A 21,217-nucleotide genomic window follows, 5' to 3' on the forward strand; every position below is an offset into this window, starting at 1 on the left:
TCCAGTAGATTAAATACAGAAAAGTAACCGATACAGATATACTATTAACCTTTTGTCGCACCCGTTTAACAACTATGACAAAGGGACCACCATGGATTCTCCCTTTACGATCTTTTTAGACTCTCTAAAGATGAAAATATCACGGAGTTGTCTAGTCTGGACTCTTTAAATTCACAGACAAGATATAGAGTCGTTCTTTTTACGATACTTTTCAGACTCTTAAAAGATGAAAAAATTGACAAGTTTGTCTGTCTAGACTCATTAAACTAATTCGATAGGGCAAACAGTCATTCTTTTTTGCAATCCTTTTTAGACACGCTAAACATGAAAAGATCGATGAGTTTACCCATCTGGACTCATTAAAAATCAGATGGGGAAAAGTGGAAATACAACCGTATTCCAAAGCATGGTTTGGCAGCAAAAGTTCCCTTGAACATGGCACTCCCTCAGATAAACCGTCATTTTGATAGCCTCTCAATATGAACCCTACCAACCTATGATTTTTTAGCCTATATACCCTGATGCCATTGCATCTCCGTATCTTAAACACTCTGCAGTGTTCATGAGTCTAGTGTTGTCTGGTTAAAATAATTGTTGTGCCTTCTATCGTTCAAGGGTCCCTACTGGTTTCCTCGATCAACTGACCCTACATATCCTTTCATCATGCCCTCCGTTGTCTAGACCCAAAAGCTCAAACATTTCTTCAAAAAACAAAATCATCCTTGTCCAGTTTCATGTTGACTGATGTAGAACACGTCATTGCCTACCTTTTGATAGGTTCCTTCCTATCGACTTCAACACTCTATCTAGGAAGATAACCCAGAAACACATTCAGTGCCTTGGTGCTTGCAGACATTAGTGGTAGGTTACCTTGTGATTGATCACGGGTTTTCATCATTGGCTCCTGGTTAAGCGATTCTACGAGTGTTCGATGACAAAAAATCTTTCACACTCGCTAGTTTTCACTGTGCATCTTGGAGACCATCACCATCATCGGTGGCCTTCCTCACATCTGTTAACTGTCTCCATTATTGGCCGGTAATCAGATCATTTTGTGCATGTTCAACGTCAACTCATTTTATCACATGTACCGATCTATGTTGTTCAGTGAAGCAGGAATCAAGACCTTGGGTAGAGGCTTACATCATTCAACCTTGTTTCCTCTCCCAAGCTGTGATATTGTTCTTTGAAGACAACCATTTCAGGATAATATATTATGACACTAGATCCGCCCTATGCCATATTGGCGGCCAACATTGTTATATCTCTGAGGAGAAAGTTACTCTGACATAGCTATTGAGCATGGGAATGTTCGACTCAGAACATGATTTTAGCAGTTCATATATATGTACTTTTGTTGTATCAGGTTCTCCTTATCACCCGAAACTTCTCTCTCTCTCTACAAAGATTTTGACAGGAAACTACAGTATTTTCATAAAGTATTTCGGCCATCATCTCTGCCTCTGATCTCATACTTTAGGGGGCATCTGTTATAGGACAAATTGACCTCCTAATCAACTTAGAGGAGAAGGACAAGATGACTAAAATATTGACCACAGTTGCAGGCCCAGAATCCACATTAACGCTCTTTGTACACTAATAACCTGCTTTATAAAGCTTGTTTACAAGCATAAAGGAGTGTTAGTCTACCTGCTAACTCATGTTGTTAGACCAGGGGGAGCATTAGTGAACTTTAGTGATGCTCAAAGTGGTTATGCCAACGAATCTGCCATAAAATATCTAGATATTATTTCCCTAAATTTGTGCAAGAAAAGCAGGGAATCTCCAAAAATCAAGATATTTGGAGAAATTCTATTCCGGAAACAGAGGCAAATGGGAAAAAGCTGGTAAACGAGGTAGGTTCATGGTTTTTACCCAAATCAACTATAGGAGGATTTGGGAATCCCTAATTCGATTGCTATTTAAGCAACGAGAGGGCAATTTCACAAGGGTCAGAGCATTTAGAAGGATAGTACATGGTGCTATTGTGATATTGTCATATTCTTGAAGGATCTAGCTAAGAGAAGGAGAGAGAGAGAGGAAGAAGGGATAAGGAAGGCTGATGCAATAAGGTTTTTGTAATCACTCTTATGTTCTGAATATAGGACTGCGGTTTTGTTCCACTACTCGAAGTGTCGGTGATATTGTGCATTTATTTGTCCATTCTGATGCTTGTTGTGTTGAGTAGATAAGTTACACATTTATACATGTTTGTTACAAATTCTTTCATTAATTGTCAGAAGTATATTCTGTGATTTGTTTGCTTCGTTCTTTTGTGTAGGAATCGTCTCGGAGCCAGTCAGGAGGAGTTCTTCTTACCGCACAGAGATCCCCAAGCGAATCTAGAAAGAACCAAAGGTGATCCTTTCTCCCTATCCTGTCAATATATGTCAGATAGATGAATATGTGTGTAACAGGTACCTTTTGCAAATAACCTCATGGTCTGTCGGAAGTCCCAGGAAGACTTTCGAGGATATTTTTCATCCCGTGCATTTTATCCCATAGCAACGGCTTAAGAAATGGTCCGCAGAATCTTTCGCAATCAGCTGGTGAAGATCGAGGGAAAAACTAAGCTCAGAGCACAAAACTAAATGGTAAGTTCAAAATGGTAAAATATCATGGTAAAAACTTGTTTTATATTTATTTCATGTTCATTAATCGATTAAACATTAGTACTTACATATTTTTTCCTATGAAACAGATATTTTTAATCCATTTGGTGATGCCTTGAGTAGGTTTTGCAACTGATTTACAGAATTCAATGTGCTTGATTGTAAGTTGTACCTTTGACCACAGAGCACACTTTTATCTCTTTTTCAAGCTCTGTTAAAATTGAAAAAGGAACCACCTTAGAGTCCTCTTTAAGCTCTTTTCAAACTTTCTAAATATGAAAATATCATCGAACGCTTGTCCTTTCCAGCTCGTTAAATGGATTGGAAATGATATATCTCTTGTATTATTTTACACTTTTTCGGGCTTGAAAGATTAATTTATGAAAAATAACTTGTGGATTTTTCTTTTTGTCCCTTTCCAAACTCTCTAAACATGAAAAGGACTGAGATATCTTTGTCGTTAAACTCGTTAAAACATGAAATAGCGACAAACTTGTCCATCCAGACAAGACTGAGTTTCACCTTCGCTAGACTCGTTAAAACATCAAATAGCTATGGATTCGCCTGAAGGGTGAAATTATACAAAAAGCATATGTTATCCTCCTCAAGCATGATAAAAATAAAGAGGTATTGGTCAGAAATGACTGGGGAAAATGGGAAAAGGGGAAAACCATTTTATGGTAGCAGGTCGCTCTTGAACATGACACTTTCACTCCATCACCATGACTATTTGGGTTGGGTTATGAGCTTGATGATTATCACACAGTTGGTCTATCATACCAGCCATCACTTTGTTTTGGGTAAATGCTACCAATTCAATTTAGTGTCACCGACATGTTCAAGAGAAGTCATTCAGTCAAAATTCATCTTTTGCAATACCATAAACCTTCATTTTCATGACTGCCATTCCTAAATCTTGTGTCGTCAGTCAAATTCCATCTTTAAAATCACTACACTTGTTTCATGTCGTTGATGTGGGATACATCAAGGCCCTCTTGTGACGAGTCGCTTCTTGTCGACATCAGCACATTATCTAAGAATTTGACCTAGAAACACCTATTCAGTACCTTGAGTCTTGCATACATCAATGGCAGGTTTCTCGCTTTCGGCAATAGGCATACATCACTGGCCTTCGACCATAAGACTTTGTATGGTGTTCGACATCAAATCATCCATTCACACCATGCACAGTACTTTGAGGATCATTATCATTATCGGTGATTTCTCTCGCATCTGTTAATGACTTACATCATTGGCTAGTAATCAGATGATGTCTTCTCATGTTCGACTTCAAATCACATATTCACATGGTTAGACTCGTACTTGAGAGAATGGTTGAATGAGATTGAAGACCCTGGGTCTAGTTTCATCTATCCGGGCTGCGATTTCAGGAGTACTAAATCATATGTAAAATGGCTTTATATTGATGGTCATTCTGATCATGGGTCTATATCTATAGACAATTGTTTATGTACATGTAATGAAATTTTATAAGCTGAGCATGGGTATGCCTTCCCTCAACAATTAATGAAAGATCAAATATCATGATATATGTATTGTAATTGATGCAAGTCACCTTCCACTTTGATACCTCCTCATCACATCGTAAAGCATTTCCTTTGACATTGGCATTTTTCTGACTTCATGCTTTAGGGGACAGCTGTTACAGATCCATTTGGGCACATCAAATCCCAACATCTAGATCAATGTTTTAAGCTCATCAAACCCTAATTTTAGTTGCTTCATGCCTTAAACAAGTCACCACTTTGAATGCCTCCTTCGTAGACATTCATGACTTGAAGACATCCAGAAATAGCCTCTAAAGGGACCAGCGCAGGTAAGCCCTTATGAAGGTGCACTGTAGAGCATTTAAGTCCACTGTCAGGGTGCTCTGCAGAGCACTTAGGCTTCCTTTCACCTGTGTTGAGTGAGAATGAGTGAAATTCACATAGGGTTTGGGGAATATTCTTATATTTTGAAGTCATCTAGAAGTTTCCCTCACTTATCAACTCCTATGAGCTCGAAAATGGATGAGGAATGAGTTAAGGTTCATCCTATCCTCTCATCCCTTCCTCCATGGAACTAATTCTAAGTATGGAAGGCCATTCAATGCCACCATTAATGATAAAACCTCCTTCATCTTCCTATAAATTGACCACTCATCTAAGTGATCAGTGGCTGGACTATGTTGAATTGTAAGGAGATAATGTTGCTATGATATTTCGATTTGAAGCAAGACTTATTGTTATGCTACAAGTTTGTCATGCTTTTGATGTGATGTGGATGGGATCCAAGCTGGAGGAATGGCTTTGAATCAGACACCAATGATTGTAATTCCTTCTTCTATCTAATAAAGTGTTTGAACCTTTTTCCCATATGTTTGTATTGTTTCATAATGCTTATGTGTGTGAATTGTATCTGATTCCTTTCACTTATATTCAATAGATCATATGCTTTGATCAGTTTTTGTCTTATGTTGTGTTTACAGGGTACTTCTCAAGCGGATTAAGTATGGGAAGGAACAACAGAATCAATACAAGGGAGATGAGAGGAAATCGAAACTACAGGTAGGCCTTCTATCTTCTCATCTTATATATTTCTTATAGGAAAAGTCTAAAACACTTTAAACTCTTGTTCTAGATACAACTACTTATCTAGGGAATTGGTATTTATCCGTAGATACTAAATTCTCCAAAAAACCTAGACACAACATCTAGTGACCAAATTTTATTTTCAAAACTAATGAAATGATAAAATTTGACCTCAAGACCCTAACAAACCTTGTAAGAGCATATTTGATCACTAGTGACTAACATGAATAGCAAGCACTAACAGATCTGAGGTGCCAAAAAAAGATGGAAGATGGAACAAAAGTACACCATCCTCTAGACCACTCTTCCAGAATAAATTTGTTGAGGTTGACAGAAGAGGGCCCGCTAGAGTTAAGGCAATGAGTAATCCTTAACAAAGAAACAAGGAATCATAGTAGAGCGATTGATGGACTAACATCAGGGATGATGATGGAAGGAAACAAGATGGGTGGTTGACTAATGACTTCCCTTGTCATAGCATAATAAGGATGTTTGACCTCGCAATGACTAACTCGATTCTGGAGGGGATGGTCAATGACTCAAACAGGGGGTTTGGCAAAGACTAAGAAATAGATCTTGAGGTCAAATATGAAAAATGGGAAGGATGCAACACAACGATGTATGGAACACTATAACGGGGCTCAAGGGGACTTGGAATAGACTCCATAGATACAAGGGTGACTCATCTCGGATGCTCTAAACAAGGGTGACTTGATGATGCTGCCACATGGGGGAGGCCCAAAGGGGACCATAAAAACATGAGTAAATGATGGTTACTCATGATGAAAATTGACATGTGAGTCAACTAGTGCAAAGGTAAAGTGGTACCAGAGTACGGGTGGCTCAAATGAAGAAATTCAGTTTTAATAGGTAACAAAGTGAGACTTCATGGAAAAATGGTTTTCCCATGAAGTCTCAAATTACCAAAAAAAAGAGAGACCCATTATAGAAGTCCATGAGATATTTTGAATGATACTAACATTTCATCAAATGGAGCTACAGTGTGGTCACAATGGGTGATGGAAAAACTAGGGTTTTTCCTATAAAATGGCTTTTTGCCTCCAAATCCAATTCATTTTCATAGTGAGTTGTGGAGAATTTGGAGAGGAGGAGAAGGCCCTAAATCTTGTGGAGATCATAGTGGAAAAACTGACCATTAGAATTAGGATCTGCAAGTTGATGGTAGGTGGCCTAACCTTACTCATCATTTTTGGTGGATTATATTTTTAGATTAGGGCTTCATCTCTCTATGAGGAACCCCTGCTCATCCTCACGGTCGCAACGCACTTTTTCGGGTCGGATCTATGCTCTAGAGTGCAAGAATTGGCCCATAAGTGCATCCAACACAGTTTTGAGGGAAAAAACTATGTCGCTAAGAGGATGGGCAAGACTAGTGGTCTGCTAGAAGTTGAAGCTAAGTAATACACATGGATGCCTTTGACTCTTAACTGACAAAACATAATGGTATTTTTGAGGTATGGAAGAGATGAAGGTATCATGGCGAGAAAGATATTTGGAATCCCTCTGAGCTAAGATTCAAGGGAATTAAGTAGTGAGAGGGATGTTGGCACAATATGGCATGTCGAAGTTCTTAGAGAACCCTATGATGAGGGCTGGTGAGCCCTTGTTGTTGAGGATAGTGAATGCACTAGTACCCAGACTAGGAGGCCTTTGTAGTATAAGGTCATAGGATCAAAATCACGATCCAAGACATATATTTTCTGATAGGACTGTCACCTTTGGGGGTGTTAGGGGAGATACATCCAGTGGTTCCTCATGGGAGGCATATAAATGAGTTTGTTGATCGTCACTGTGTACTAGGGATTTGTGCAAATGGCATTACCATATAGATCAATGACTTGGAGAGGCTAGAGACATGAGCTACAACCACAATGGTGCTATGGATTTGTGGTAGCCATGCCTTCCAAAATATCACCAGAGGGAAGATGATGCTAGTGGAGAGTGTGCTGGGAGGGACCTACTATGGGTGGGCCCAGATGATGTTGTCGCTATTGAAATGATAGTTGACATTATGCAGATGGAGGACCAATTATAATTGTTCATTTGGGACAGTTTTATGCTCACTCTTCTTTGAGAATATCCCCACTATTCGACCTCATGTTCGAATCCATGATGGGGGTCCACAGGAGCCCTAGATGTGTCGTTGGGAGCAGCTACTGAGATGAGGTGGAGGGGGAGTCAGACCAGTGTTATGACCTGATTTGTTCCCTCATTGGGACCAGATGACACTATACATAGATGACTATCAATACAGTGGCATGAACTATTAAGGGGATCCTGACTTACCACTTCCACCAAGATGAGCATGGGGCCCAGATGGTAAGTGAAAGTTTATATATATTTGATGCATTTATAGTTTAAGAAATATATGTATGTGGTAATGATTTCTAAACTTTGTGGTATGAAAATATAGCACTAGTGAGGCCGGTAGGATACACGGGATGAGTTGCAGCGCCATGGGTTGTAGATCAGGGTGGTACCTCATCATAACAGAGACCAGGTGGCGATGCTCTAATGGAGGATCTCAGACGTAGATGTGATGTACTACTGACTGGGGTGATAGATCACAGGTAGTATGAGCTAGAAGATCAATATACAAATGAGTGCACAGGTCTTCCCTCAGAGTGGTGAGAATCATGTGGTGCATTGTGATGGTCGGTTAGGCAGTTCCGTATCTACGGGCTAGGGGAATGGAGTTGTTGGCTCAAGAGCCTCCAGATGATAGTGATTATGCATAGGGATATGTGGGTCCCCATTTTTTGTTTTATGATAACATTTGAATGAGCATGTCGGATGTATTTAGAATAGTGGACTCAAAACACTATATTATGATACATATTTATGATTATGCATATTTTTGTGATGATTATGGTTCGCCATTTGTTTATGGATGTCTTCTTACATGTGATAAATGCCAATTTATAATTTTATTAGCAATGATATCTACATAGTGATTATGGGCTCTAGGAACATGATTGAATGAAATGGATTCAAATTCACACGCAAAAATATTAATTCATGGATATTTTCTAAATAGGATAGGATTATGCACACGATAAATGCCATTCAATTGCATGACAAGTAGCAAGGAATAAAGACAAAAATGAAGGTGAAGGATGTGATGGTCAAGGGCATCGACTAAAAAACCTATCACATCATATTTGACCTGGTTATTGGTGGTAGATCCAATGCAAACATCATTGGAGTGGAATAATGAATGCAAGTGGGTGAAAATGGCCCAAGTTGTCGAGGCTAGATTCCTGGTGAAGCAATGCGCACCATTAGCAAAACCAATATAAGGTGTGGATGAACAATCCATATAAAAGATGCAAGAAGACAATGTGTAATAATGTGGGGGATGAAAACTACCTAAATGCAAGAAGAAATAAAGAGATACATGCATTTCAATGGGAAATACTATGGGTAAAATTTCTTAAGGTAGAGTGCATTTCAAATATTGGGAAGGATTTATTCTTCTGTATCCTCTAACAGGTATGCCCCCTTACCCAAAAACTTATGGATGATATAAGGCCCTAGCCATAATGGTTTGAATTTCCCATGCCCCAGGACATCATGAGCTTGGTCATAAATAAGAACAAGTTTGCCTTCATGGAAGGTATGAAGGTGGACTATGCGGTCATACTGAGCTTTGGTGCACTTTTTGGCTACTTCGATGCTTTGCAATGCAACACGATGGTATTCAGTGGTGTGCTAAAGAATGATGAGTCATCTTTCTAAAGTTTGGGTGTCCGGGAGGAGTTTGACAGAAAGGTGAAGGGAAGGTATTTCGCACTCGATTGGTAAAATTTCCTCGTCTCCAAAAACAAGGTGGAAAGGAGTGAACTTGGTGGCAGCCTTAATAGAAGTTTTATAGGCCTACAAACTAGGGAAGTGAATTAAATGCTAGTTGGTATCGTGTTTATTCACCATCCGTTGAAGCATAGTATTAAGAATATTGTTGACAACTTCAACTTGGCTATTGCCTTGGGGGTAATAAGACGACTAATATTGATGTTCGAAGACCAATAGAGAGGATATCTCATGCAATATCTCATATTCAAAGTGTCGGCCATGGTCAAAGACCAATTTCTTCGGAACCCCAAATCGAGTGATAACATGGTTAAAGAAGAAGAGGGTTATAGTAGCTGCAGTGTTATTGAACATTGGCATGGAATCAACCCATTTGGTAAAATAGTCAATGGACATGATAATATACTTATGGTTATTATAATATGGGGGTCAAAACTCCATAAATTTAATAACACATTTACATAAAGGATGGGCTAAAACCACTGGATGGAGGGGATCAGCTGGAGCTTGCGCCTTAGGGGTGTATAACAGGCAATTTGGATAGTGTTTGACTGCCTCAATACAATTGCTAAAGAGAGAAGGCCAAAAGTACCCATAACACATGTTTTTTTTGGCAAGTGGCCATTTTGATGAGGTGACCACCACAAGAACCACCATGGCAGGCATTGAGCACTTTCTTAGCTTTAGCATGGGTGAGACAACAACGAAGGACAATGTCGACATCGTGCTGATAAATATTGTCATTGACGAGGAGGTAGCGAGGAGCCTGATGTCGAATACATCATCGATATTCATGAGTGAGGTGTGGTGTGAATCTCTAGGTTTGAAAATAGGTAAGGATATCACCATACCATGGATCGTTTGAGGTAATGGTAAACAAGTGTTCATCTACAAGATCATCATTAACCGGTGGGAAATTTGGAAATGAGTTCAGCAAGGGCCAAACCTTTCTTACTCTTAGGTGTGACAAATTCTAGATTGAATTCTTTAAGGATAGTGATCCAATGGTTGTACTTCCTACTAATGATCTATCAACTCAACAGGAAATCCATGGGGTTGGAATTGGTCACAACTTTAGTGGTATGCATAAGGATATAATGATGAAGCTTTTGAATAGAGAACACGAAATCCAGCACTAGCTTTTCTTCATGGGAGTAGGACACAAGGGGACCGTTAAGGTTCTTACTAACATAGTATATGACATGCTCAATACCAATGAATCTTCTTATATGAGGACCCCTGCAACCGAATGGGTGGATGAAAATATGTACAAGATGAAATCCCTCTCAAAGTTAGGTGGACTAATCAAGGGAGAAAAAGTGAAAGCACGTTTGAGGGCATCGAAAGACTATTGAGCTTGGTAATCCCAAACAAATGGAATGGTATATTGAAGGAGTCTAAGGAACCCATGAGTTGTGATGGCATAGTTAGGAACAAACTGACGAAGGAAGTTAGCTTTGCCTTGGAGGATTTGTAACTGGCAAAGGGTACGAGGAGGAGGAAGTTCAAGGATGGCTTGAACTTTCAACGGGTCAAGAGTGATACCATCTTTGGACACAATGAAACCCAAAATTTGGCTAGTATGAATGCAAAAGACACACATCACAGAAACACAGTATGAAAATCATGAAGGTGTTGCGATTGAAGTTTGGAACGAGCGATGAGATCATCGAGATATGTAAGGATAATGTGAGCCAAGTCATGAAAACAATAATACATGGCACGCTGAAAAGTGGCCCCAACATTCTTTAAACCAAAAGGCATGACTTTGTAAGAGAAAGTTCCCCACGGACTAGTGAAAGTGATTTTAAGATGATCAGCATAATAGATACGTATCTGGTTATATTTGAAGAATCCATCCATAAAGGATAGAACATCATGCCCTGTGCACTCATCAATGACATGGTCGATGAAGGGTGTGGGAAAGTTGTCTTTGGGAAAAGATTTTTTTAGATGACAGAAGTCAATGTAGACATGGATGGTGCCTTGTTTCTTGAGAACGGGAATGGGATTGGACACCCATGTGGTGTATTCAATGGGATAAATGAAACTAGCCTACTTGAGCTTATCGATTCCAGCTTTAATAGCTTCATGTTTGGAAGGATGGAAAGGCCTATCCTTTTGCCATATGGGTATGGCATTGGGCCAAGTGTTGATGTGATGTTCAAAAATGGAAAGATCAAGTCTGGGCATTTCATAATAAGACTAGGTGAAAACATCATGGAATTCCTTGAATAACTTGGTGTAATCATCAATTTCTTCTGGGTTACATTGTACCCCCAAGATAATGTTTTCTTCGATCCCTGATTTATTCAAAATGTTAATTTTAATGTTGGGGAAATGTTAACCATATTTCCTTCTTCAAAATCATTTGGTGCAGGAATGGGTTTTTCAAACCAATCGAATTCACCATGAATGAAGTATTTGGACTCCATAGCTTATTGGTCATGCGTTTTGCGGAAGGAAGTATGCATGATGGTGCATATCATCCCAAGGATAATCATGGGTGGCAATAGCTTCCATTATGTCTTCATCAGAATGGAAGATGGGCAGACTGGAGGAAGAAGGATCACATGATGGAGAAGAGCTACCTGAATCATCTTCATGATAGACAAGGTTCACATACGCATCATCAAGGTTGGGACACATATGATAAGTAGATGGAAGATCTACTGACATTGAGACTGGGGTGTTCATCGAAGGAGGTTCAACAGAATCACAATAGGAGACATCAAGGGAGTTCCAAGGCATCAATCTCATGGATGATGACAAGTAGAGAATAAGAGCAGTACTATCCAACATCTCGACATTAGGGGGAGGGATTACAATGGGTATTTGAGAGACCTCATGTTCCGGTGTAGGAGTGGGACTAGAATCCACAGGTATAGGAGAGGTGGACTCACTACGAGCAGCCTCTAATATGAAAAGCACTTGAAGTGTGTCACAAAAATCTTTGAGACGGCAACAGAGATGAGAATAGTGGCCATAATTATCACACAAAGCACATGGGTGATTTGTGTGTAATGATATGTTCTTCTTGGCTGACTCAAGTAAGGTGACATGGACCTCAGGAATGTTAGAATCAAGGAAGGTATCAGCGACCACATCCTTAACATGAGGGAGTTCAGGACAATTATTGGTGGCATGATCAGCAACATCACACAAAGCACAAGGAGGAATAGGCTTTGGAAGCTTAGGAGGAGTTGAAGTTGTTTGGGGGGGCTTGTCTTTGGCTCCCTTTTTTTGGGCTTTGTCCCCCTCACCAGATGCTTTCACAATAGGAGTAAGATCCTTCTAAGGTTGTTGTGGAACTGAAGCAAAAGAAGGGTTAGGAACAATAGGTTCAACCAAGGTTAAAGAAGTGTAGGGTTTAAGTTGATTAGATGAAGTGTTTGTGGGAGGATCAATGTACCAAACTAGGATCCCCAAGGTAATGTTGGTTAGACTCAATGTAGCCATGATAGGTGTAAAATAAAATCCAGGACGTGGAAATAAAAATGGTATCTGACCAAAAGGATAGTGGCCTAGAGGAACTGCTCTAAGATGGTTAAGACCTGGGGGAATGGTTCTGGGTGAAAATGGGTTAGGAGAGACACCACTATAAGGAAAAGATCCTTGATGAGTAATACCAAAAGGTTGTGTTGAGTTAGGAATAGCAAGTTATGGAGGTGCGGATTGTTGTGAAGGCATACCAGACCTTTTGTGGGTGGCCTGCGATGCTTGGAGCATGCAAACACTATATGAGGTAAGCTCGGAATGGGTAGGTGTTTGACCATAGAAAGAAGTAAGGAAAGTGTAGCATTTGTAGAATTTTGGAGAGACGTTGATGAAGGACAAGACATTCATATTTTTAGCCATGAAGGAAATGTTGGACTGAGGTGAAGTATGGACTTTGGGTTCATAGTATGTCAAGTGATCAATGGTGATGATCTTTAAATTGTGGGGAAAGCACATATTACAGTGAACAGTAGATGTGATAGCTGACATGGCATAAGTATAACTATGGCCCAAAAGTATGTTATATTCTAGGGGAGCATCAATGACTTCTATGCCAATACAGATAGTCTTACTGACAACTATGACTAGGTAGTTCCAGTATAAGCTAAGGGGATGTGAAGGATGGCCATCCCATGCTCAAAGAGTGATGGTGGAGAAGGATAGGTCAGGGGAACCAAGTTCCTTCCAAACATTGGAAGCCATCACCAAGATGGATATTGGTATTTTAAATGCAACGGATGAAGGTAGGGGAGGATTTTTTGACTTGTCAACATGAAAGACAATCATCTAATTGTCTTGAGGATCCATGGCACCCAAGGAAAATAATAGATATTTTCATGGGCATGGGAACATATGGAGGACTTCCATCATTGACATGGCAGCAAGATATTGTGCCAATTCATCTACTATGCTATATGTATGGGCAACTTTGGCATAAGTAGCATTTCAACGAAATGAACCTTTAGGTATCTTGGAAATAACCTAAACCTTAGGTTGATGGATCTGTAAGGTACCATTGGATGTCAATAGAGGTTTGGTGGACACTTTGGGTTGGGAATCAGTCACTAACTTAGTGGATGGCTTGTCGTACTAGCATGATCGAGTCTAAAGGTTGACTTGCTCGGTATTAACCTCATCGTAATTCATCATAATAATTTGATAATCATGATGACCAGATGGTGGAGCTCGTTGAGCTGCCTGACCTTATGTAGTTTGGGTAGCTATGTATCCTTGGTGAGGGAAAGGATTAGTAAGAATTTTCGATTGAGATGAAGTAGAAGGGGGAGGAGGAGTGGTGGGATGCAATCCTTGAGAAGCTTCTTGAGCTTCCCATACTTTTCGCCTTTGAGGTAAAAGAGGACACTCATGGGTATAATGACCATATACATTGCAATAAGCACAAGGTGTGTCCATATGAAGGCCCTTGTTTTACTTGGGCTAACTACCCTGTTGTTGGGTTGTGGGATTATGTTGAGGACCCTGAGGGGCATTGGGTGGAGTATCCTAGTTACCTTGATTACCTTAAGACTGTTGGTTCTGATTACCCTTCCCCTTGTTCCTTTTCTTGGGGTTAGGGGGATTGGTTCCATTTTGTTGAGCATACACATGTCCTTGCGGAGGAGGTGCTTATTATTGTGGAGGGGGAGCAGGCATGGGGGGCTGGGGCGTTGGTGTCAGAGGAGCTGGTGCGCTAGACAGTGCATAATGATAATAAGGAGATGGGACAACCTTTGGGATAAATAGGCGGTATAAGAGTTGTCCCTGGCATATCTTAACATAGATGGGGATATGTGTATGGTGTGTTGCAACCTGGATAAGGGTTGCCCTGAGGAGGATTGGGGGAGGGATAATTGTAAGTGGAACTGGTCCCTCCCTAAGGTGGAACATAACTCATCTAAGGTGGAGCATATGGTTGGGGGTGTGAAATGGTTCCAACTATGCCATCCATGGCATGATATTCCCCCGGCACATTAGCAGCACCAGGCTGAGGCAGATAGGGGATGATAGTGTAAACATAACCTAACTGGGCATAGATCGGACCAAATTTTAAGGCTATTTGAAGTGCCTCTTCCTCTTATTGGGGGAAGTGTGACAACATCTTTAGCAATGGGGCCAAAATTGATCTAAGGAACCAATCCATATAGATTCAGTCTTTGAAATTAGGAGCTCTACAGATACTCCTTCTATGCCATTCCTGAACATGGTCGGAAAGGCCATTAGAAGAAGTTTGACGAAAAGAAGTCGAAAGTTTGGTACCAGTATCATAATGGAGAGGTAACTAGAAATATGACAGAAAAGTTGTGGAAAGAGTCACTAAATTGGAATGAGTGGCTTGGGGTTAATCGACATGCCACTTAGCAATAACACTAGTGAGCGTGTTGTGGAACAAACAAAGATGGATGGAGTCTTCAGTAATGGAATTTGATGAACGCCACACGTGGAAGGAGCGAACATGATTAGTTGGATCTTCTCTAGGATTACCTTCAAACTTTGGGATGTATGAAGGGGATTTAGTAGTCATAGATCTCCAAGTGGGATCATGGAGAAGAGGATTATTAATAAGCTGGCTAAGATCGAGGAGACTTAAACCAGCCATAAAAGGAAGCAAGGGAATAGGAGTGACCACAATGGTAGGGGCTTCACTGGTGGGGGAACCCTAGTTGGTACCTGGGTTACCACCCTGGTTTCCTACGCCCGCATTGGTGCTTGACATGGTGGTGATGCGGGGTTGAGATGGTGTGAAATAAAAGGATGAACAGGATGAATCAGTAGAATCGAAATCAGAATGATGAATCATTGGAGGATTGGGAGGATGCAATCTAACTCGACGAGGAGGAGTAATATGTCCTAACAGGGATTGAGGGTGAAGACCTCGAATTTTACATGAAAAAGGCCTAGGATGCATAGTGATGTCTAGAGAATAAAAATATAAAAACGAAAAGGTGATGATAGGAATAAAAGAGAAACAAAGCAAGAAAACACCCAATGCAATGGTGCCAAGTGTAAACTAACTATTTTAGTGATGTTACTTGAATAAAAGAAAACATGTCTTATAAAATAAAAAGACCTCTAGCCTATGGGTGATCTAAATCCTCAAACAATCCTAGATCGACTATTTCAGATGGCCTTCCAAAGAACTTCTTACTTGACGTAATCTTATCCCTGCAAGAATAGTTGTCCAGAGAAAGGTAGGGTAGAGAACCATCTGCTTCCCATAGCAAGTCCTATAGGGTGTTTTCCTAAGATTGGTCACTATGATTACCTTCACAGCCACCGGATGAGATTCCCTACCATGGGTTGGGTAGCCTTGAGGAGAACCGATCACATGATGAGCTAGCCTGACCCCCTCTAAATCAAGTTTCTAACGCACTCTCGCTTTGGATTGTGGGATTGTGAAGTATTTTAAGATCCCTAGTATGTCAACTTTTATGTCTCAGTGAAAGCGATTGATGGGTGCTATTGGAAGCTTGTCCCACTGATCCTACACCTACACTACAAACATTGTTTGGCCCTCATGCCCAAATGGGATTAATCTATGTGTGTTGATTTATTAAGGTCTAGTGTTTGAAGTCTTGGCTTGGCGGTGTTAACCAAGCTCACGTTCGCTTAGGGTGTGAGTGTGTGAAAATCATGTGTCTAGTGGATGATTTAATTAAGAATGTTTCATGATTCCATGTGCTGCTGAAAGTAAAATGCTAAAATACTGTAAATAAATCTAAAAATGGAAGAAAAATAAATTGTCAATCAAGCACAAAAGACCCACCCACAAGGGCTACTAAGCAACTAAGAAAAAGAGGGAAAAAAGGCTATTGAAAGACACATAAAAATGTCTAAATGATTTAATGTCAAGGGACTAAGATCTGGAGGCACTAATCTGCTGGAAATGGTTTAGACAAAAATCAAAAGTCAGAGGTGAAAAATGTTGCAAAGGATAGGAGTGAAACTCTAAAACCTAGGATGCTCCAGGGGATCCTAAGGGGGAAAATGCAAACACAAACTATAAAGGGATAAAAGGTAAAATAATCCTATCCAAAAGAGCTAAAAAGTAGTGCATCAAACTTTGAAAATCAGTGGTTGAAAATGCTGAAAACCCTAGACTCCTCACTTAACAAATCGCTTCCTAACAATGTGGAGGATTACTCTAGACCCTAGGGGATTTTCCCTTCCTCAAAGAGACAAATCAAGTGGATCGAGTTAGAAGTGAAGTACCCAAACTAGTCTGTAGACAACACTCTCGACAATTTTGGAAAAAATAATAAATAAATAAATAAATAAATAATAATTAAAAAATAAATAATAATAATAATAATAATACTATATATCTATATATATATATATATATATATATAATAAAAATAAAAGTTTCCGGAAAAATTCCAAAATGTAGGTACTAACCAGTCACAGTGGAAAACACATATTTTAGGCCAAATAGTGCACTCCAAAATGTATTTAAGGGGATGAAAAGTGCATTTTCCTCCCAGGACTCTCAGTCGGTAAATCTCGCACAAATTTTGTCGTCTCCTGCTCGATTGGTACCTGTGACCTGCGGAAAGAACTAGAAAACCACCAAAATCCAAAATTTTGACAAAAAAGGGTTTAATACTATAAATAGAAATTGAGAGGCTAAAAATAGTTGTAGAAAAACTTTAGTCACCCAAGAATGTTGTTATTACATAAGTGGAGTCGCCATTTGTTGACGACAAATGTAACTAAAGACCTAGTGGAGTCGTCATTTGTTGACGACAAATGTAACTAAATACCCAATGGAGTCACCATTTGTTAGTGTGAAATTTCTTAGAAGGTGTACCAAAAACACTTCACTTAAGTCACTAGGTGACAAGTGACCCTGACAAAAAGTTGGTGGTTGTTTGTGATTCAGATCTACAATAAAAATGGAAAACCTGCAACAAAAATTATAGACGATCCAGAATAGAAAGTAGCAGTAAAAATGTCCAATGCAATAACCCAAATGGAAAGACTTTAACTAAATAAATATCTTATTGAAAACACCTAGTGAAGGAGATCTACAGATGGGTCTATAAGTCCCCCTCCGTGGGATGGGTCTTTTGATGCCCTTTATGCTTCGGAAAATGATCTTCTCTCTCAATATGTCAAAAACCCAGACAAAATGTGAAGAATTCAAATGGAGTTGAAAGAAAAAGACAATAATGGTGATGATTATTATGATCATGGTGAAGAATGAATGAAAAACCCTCATATTTATAACAAAGTATTGAGTTAATCTCAAAAATGGAGAATAATAAAAAAAAATTAACCAAATCAAGATCTAACTGCTTGGAATACTTTATTATATTTATTGGAGAGGGAAAAGATATTTAAAATGGTTAAATATCTTTATTTAGAAATAATTAACAAATAAAATGATTTATTAATTATTTCGCGAGAATTAAGAATGGTGTGAAATTGAAATAATTATTAAATAGTGATTTAACATTATTTCAATAACAGAAATAAGAAAAATTAAATAAATAGTGATTTATTTAATTATTCCTAAGGGATTTAGTCAAATGTGACAAGAAATAATTATTTAAGTAATGATTTAATAATTATTCCTAGAGAAAAGTAAATAAATAACGATTTATATAAGTATTCTCATGGGTTATTTTATTTAAATCAGAAAATAATTTAATAAAAGTGGTTTACTAAATTATTTTCCACGGTGAAAGTGATTTTACTATGGTAAAATTATTCCTACATAGTGTATTTCAATCCACCTAGTTAGAAATGGCTAGGCAATCATTTTTTGGTGATAACATCATCTGTGATAAAGTAGTTGAATTGTTTCAATTATTTTGGTACTTATCATATTGTGAATGTGTTGTAATGGATATTACCATTGTCGTATCCTTGTCGACTATTCCGCTAGATATTAGATAAATCCTCCTCATTACATTGGTTGCACCAACCATCGCATCTCTGTGGGATATTCTTCTTGATGTTGTATAGATCCTTCTCATTTATATTTGTCTCTACTAGGGTGGTACTACTACCTCTCCCTTAGAGGCTCACTTTTCCTCCCCTGCACAGTGAAACAACTTTGACACACATACGATCGAACACTCACCAGGCACACACTCCTTGCTTTTCGAAGGCACATTTGCTTTCCTCTCTCTTGTTGACATCCAAAGCCAAGGCATACCTTTAAGAATACATGGAAACAGGACGATATTCTAGATGGGGATCCTAATTCAAATGGTGTGAGGTCTAATTGGGACTTCACACCAGGGAGACTCCTTGGTTTATGGATTTCCAGCACCGTCAACAACTAGTGCTAGAAGGAGTGTCAGATGACAAGTTGAGCCCATTGAATCTGCTTTGAACCTCTTATCTAAAATGGCTCATCCTCAAATATTACTCCTGGAGTGTTTCTCTAATTTATCTATTTATCAATTTTCAATCCCTGATGAGCCTCTCTATCACTTACCTCAGTTAAAGTTTGATCGTGAGTTTTGAACATCTATAACTGCACACATTTTTTATTTTCTGAAATTTTGTGAATCTTACCAAATTGATGATGAAGAGTTTTCTTGTGTTCTTTTCTTCCTCACCCTTGAAGGTTGTGTTAATCAATAGTTGCATACCTTACCACCCACCTCCATCCATTATTTCCATCATTTCCTCAAGGAGCTTTATCAATCCTTTGATGGGTATAACTACTGAGATGTTTGTAAAATAATCAATCACTTAAGAATGAAGCCCAATGAATCAGTTTAGGATTTTTCTCATCAATTCCTTCACCTTTGTTATGAATTTCCTTAAGAAGATATGGATCTAAATTTCTCAAAACATGAGTTTTAGTGCTTGGTTCTTATCTCTTTACATGGTGAAACTCAACCCCCTTATTTTCCTACTTCCCAGACTCTTGTGAATCATGAGACACCTCTAATGTCATAGGAGTAGTTTACAGCTCCTTTGGTTCTTTTTCCTCCTACTTTTCCATTTTTAATAAGGGTTCCTCTCTGTGGTGGTAATGAAATTGGAAAATCTACAAATAAAATTCCTAATCCATCTTCTCATTCTTCTTCTATTTCTCATTACTCGGATTCAATGGAGGAAATCCTAGAATGACTCATGAATCCCATGGTGAAGACTAACTTCCCCATTCTGTAACATGATGTTATTATTCATAACTCAAGCCTCCAATCTGATCTAGATTTATGCTATCCTTTATCATCTACATGCCATGACTCTTTATACTGTGATATGCCCGATCAATCTTCTTCACCCTCTAGTTTTCACACACTCTCAAATTTCTAGTTGTTGGTTCAAATTGTGATCAGGTACAAGGAAGTCACATTACACGTGTAGAGGAACACGAAGGTTAATATGTTATCAATCTTTCTTCTTTTTCCAAAAATCCTCCATGTGAAGATGATGTGCTCCCGTTCTTTAATGATTTCCAACCTGCTAATCTCATTAGTGAATCAAATGCAATCAATTCTTTCAACCAATAGGTAGCCTTGGGCAACAATCATTACGATGACAATGAATTTGTTGATGAATGCCATCATGAATTCCCAGGTGCATCATTTGATCTTTCATTTTCTCATAAAGATGTTAATTTAGATCCAGAATCTAATTTGGTCAAAGAAGATGTGTTTATTGAAACTTCCTCTTCATCTCACTAACCATTGTGTTATACCATTGGCAATGAATCTACTCACGATGGAGATACTCCATGCTCTTCAAGTTCTTCATCTGATGAGCTAACTTATCAATTGACACAAGGTGGTGAGATTACCCATGATGAAAATGAAAACAAACAAGTCTTTGAGTACTCTTTCCATCCCTCATCATCTCTTCCCTTGCATGAAGATGACTCTCCAAACCAGCTTGCTCATGAAATTTTTCTGATTCATGTATCTTCAAATTTGCAATCAGATGAATCTTTCAACTTGAGTAATCTGGTTGTTGAAGTTCCAAGATCTGATCAAATCAGTGAAAAAGATGACTTCAATCTAGTTAATAGTGACCTCATAGAAATCAATGAAAGTAGCCATCCTCACACCATGCATGACCTGGCTCAATATTCAAAATGCGATTTTACAATCCTTGAAAGTTTCAGGACTTGCCCAGGAGTCGAGGAACTTCAACCTCTATTGAAGGTTATGTCAAGATTTCGCGAATCTAGAAATACCCCTGATGATCTAGGTTCGGGTGTGACAAAGGACCCTTCCAAAACCTTTTACATTAGTGATGTGTTAAATTTCATTTTTAAAAGAACATAAATTAATACATCTGCATGTTGTAAACAAGAGGAACATGACAATAATCAACACATGAAAACATAAGCCATTGATAACAGAGTTTGTCGAGGAGGGACTATGTCTCCGGGCCCCGGTGTCAAGATGGTGTAGGCCACTGAATTAAGTGTTGTCAATAGTGATGATGTACATAAGAGGTGATGTCACTATCATACAAGGAAAATGCCCTCACGCAGGAGTGGCTCCAAGAGATTTTCCACTATAGGAACTCTCAGTCAAAAGGACTCCTATCCGTATGAAACAAACTCGGGCATGATGATCATCCCGCCAACATGGCATAAAAGGGATCTTAATGCAAACATGCATGGCAACAACATGAGTATCCCATCCACATGACAACAAAGGGATCTCGAAAAAAACATGAAGAATCATGAAAATGAGTACATCACACAAATGATTC

This window comes from Pinus tabuliformis, chromosome X (assembly GCF_031772625.1).
Source record: "Pinus tabuliformis cultivar Carrire ecotype Pingquan chromosome X, CPIR1, whole genome shotgun sequence".
In the NCBI taxonomy this organism is placed as follows: domain Eukaryota; kingdom Viridiplantae; phylum Streptophyta; class Pinopsida; order Pinales; family Pinaceae; genus Pinus; species Pinus tabuliformis.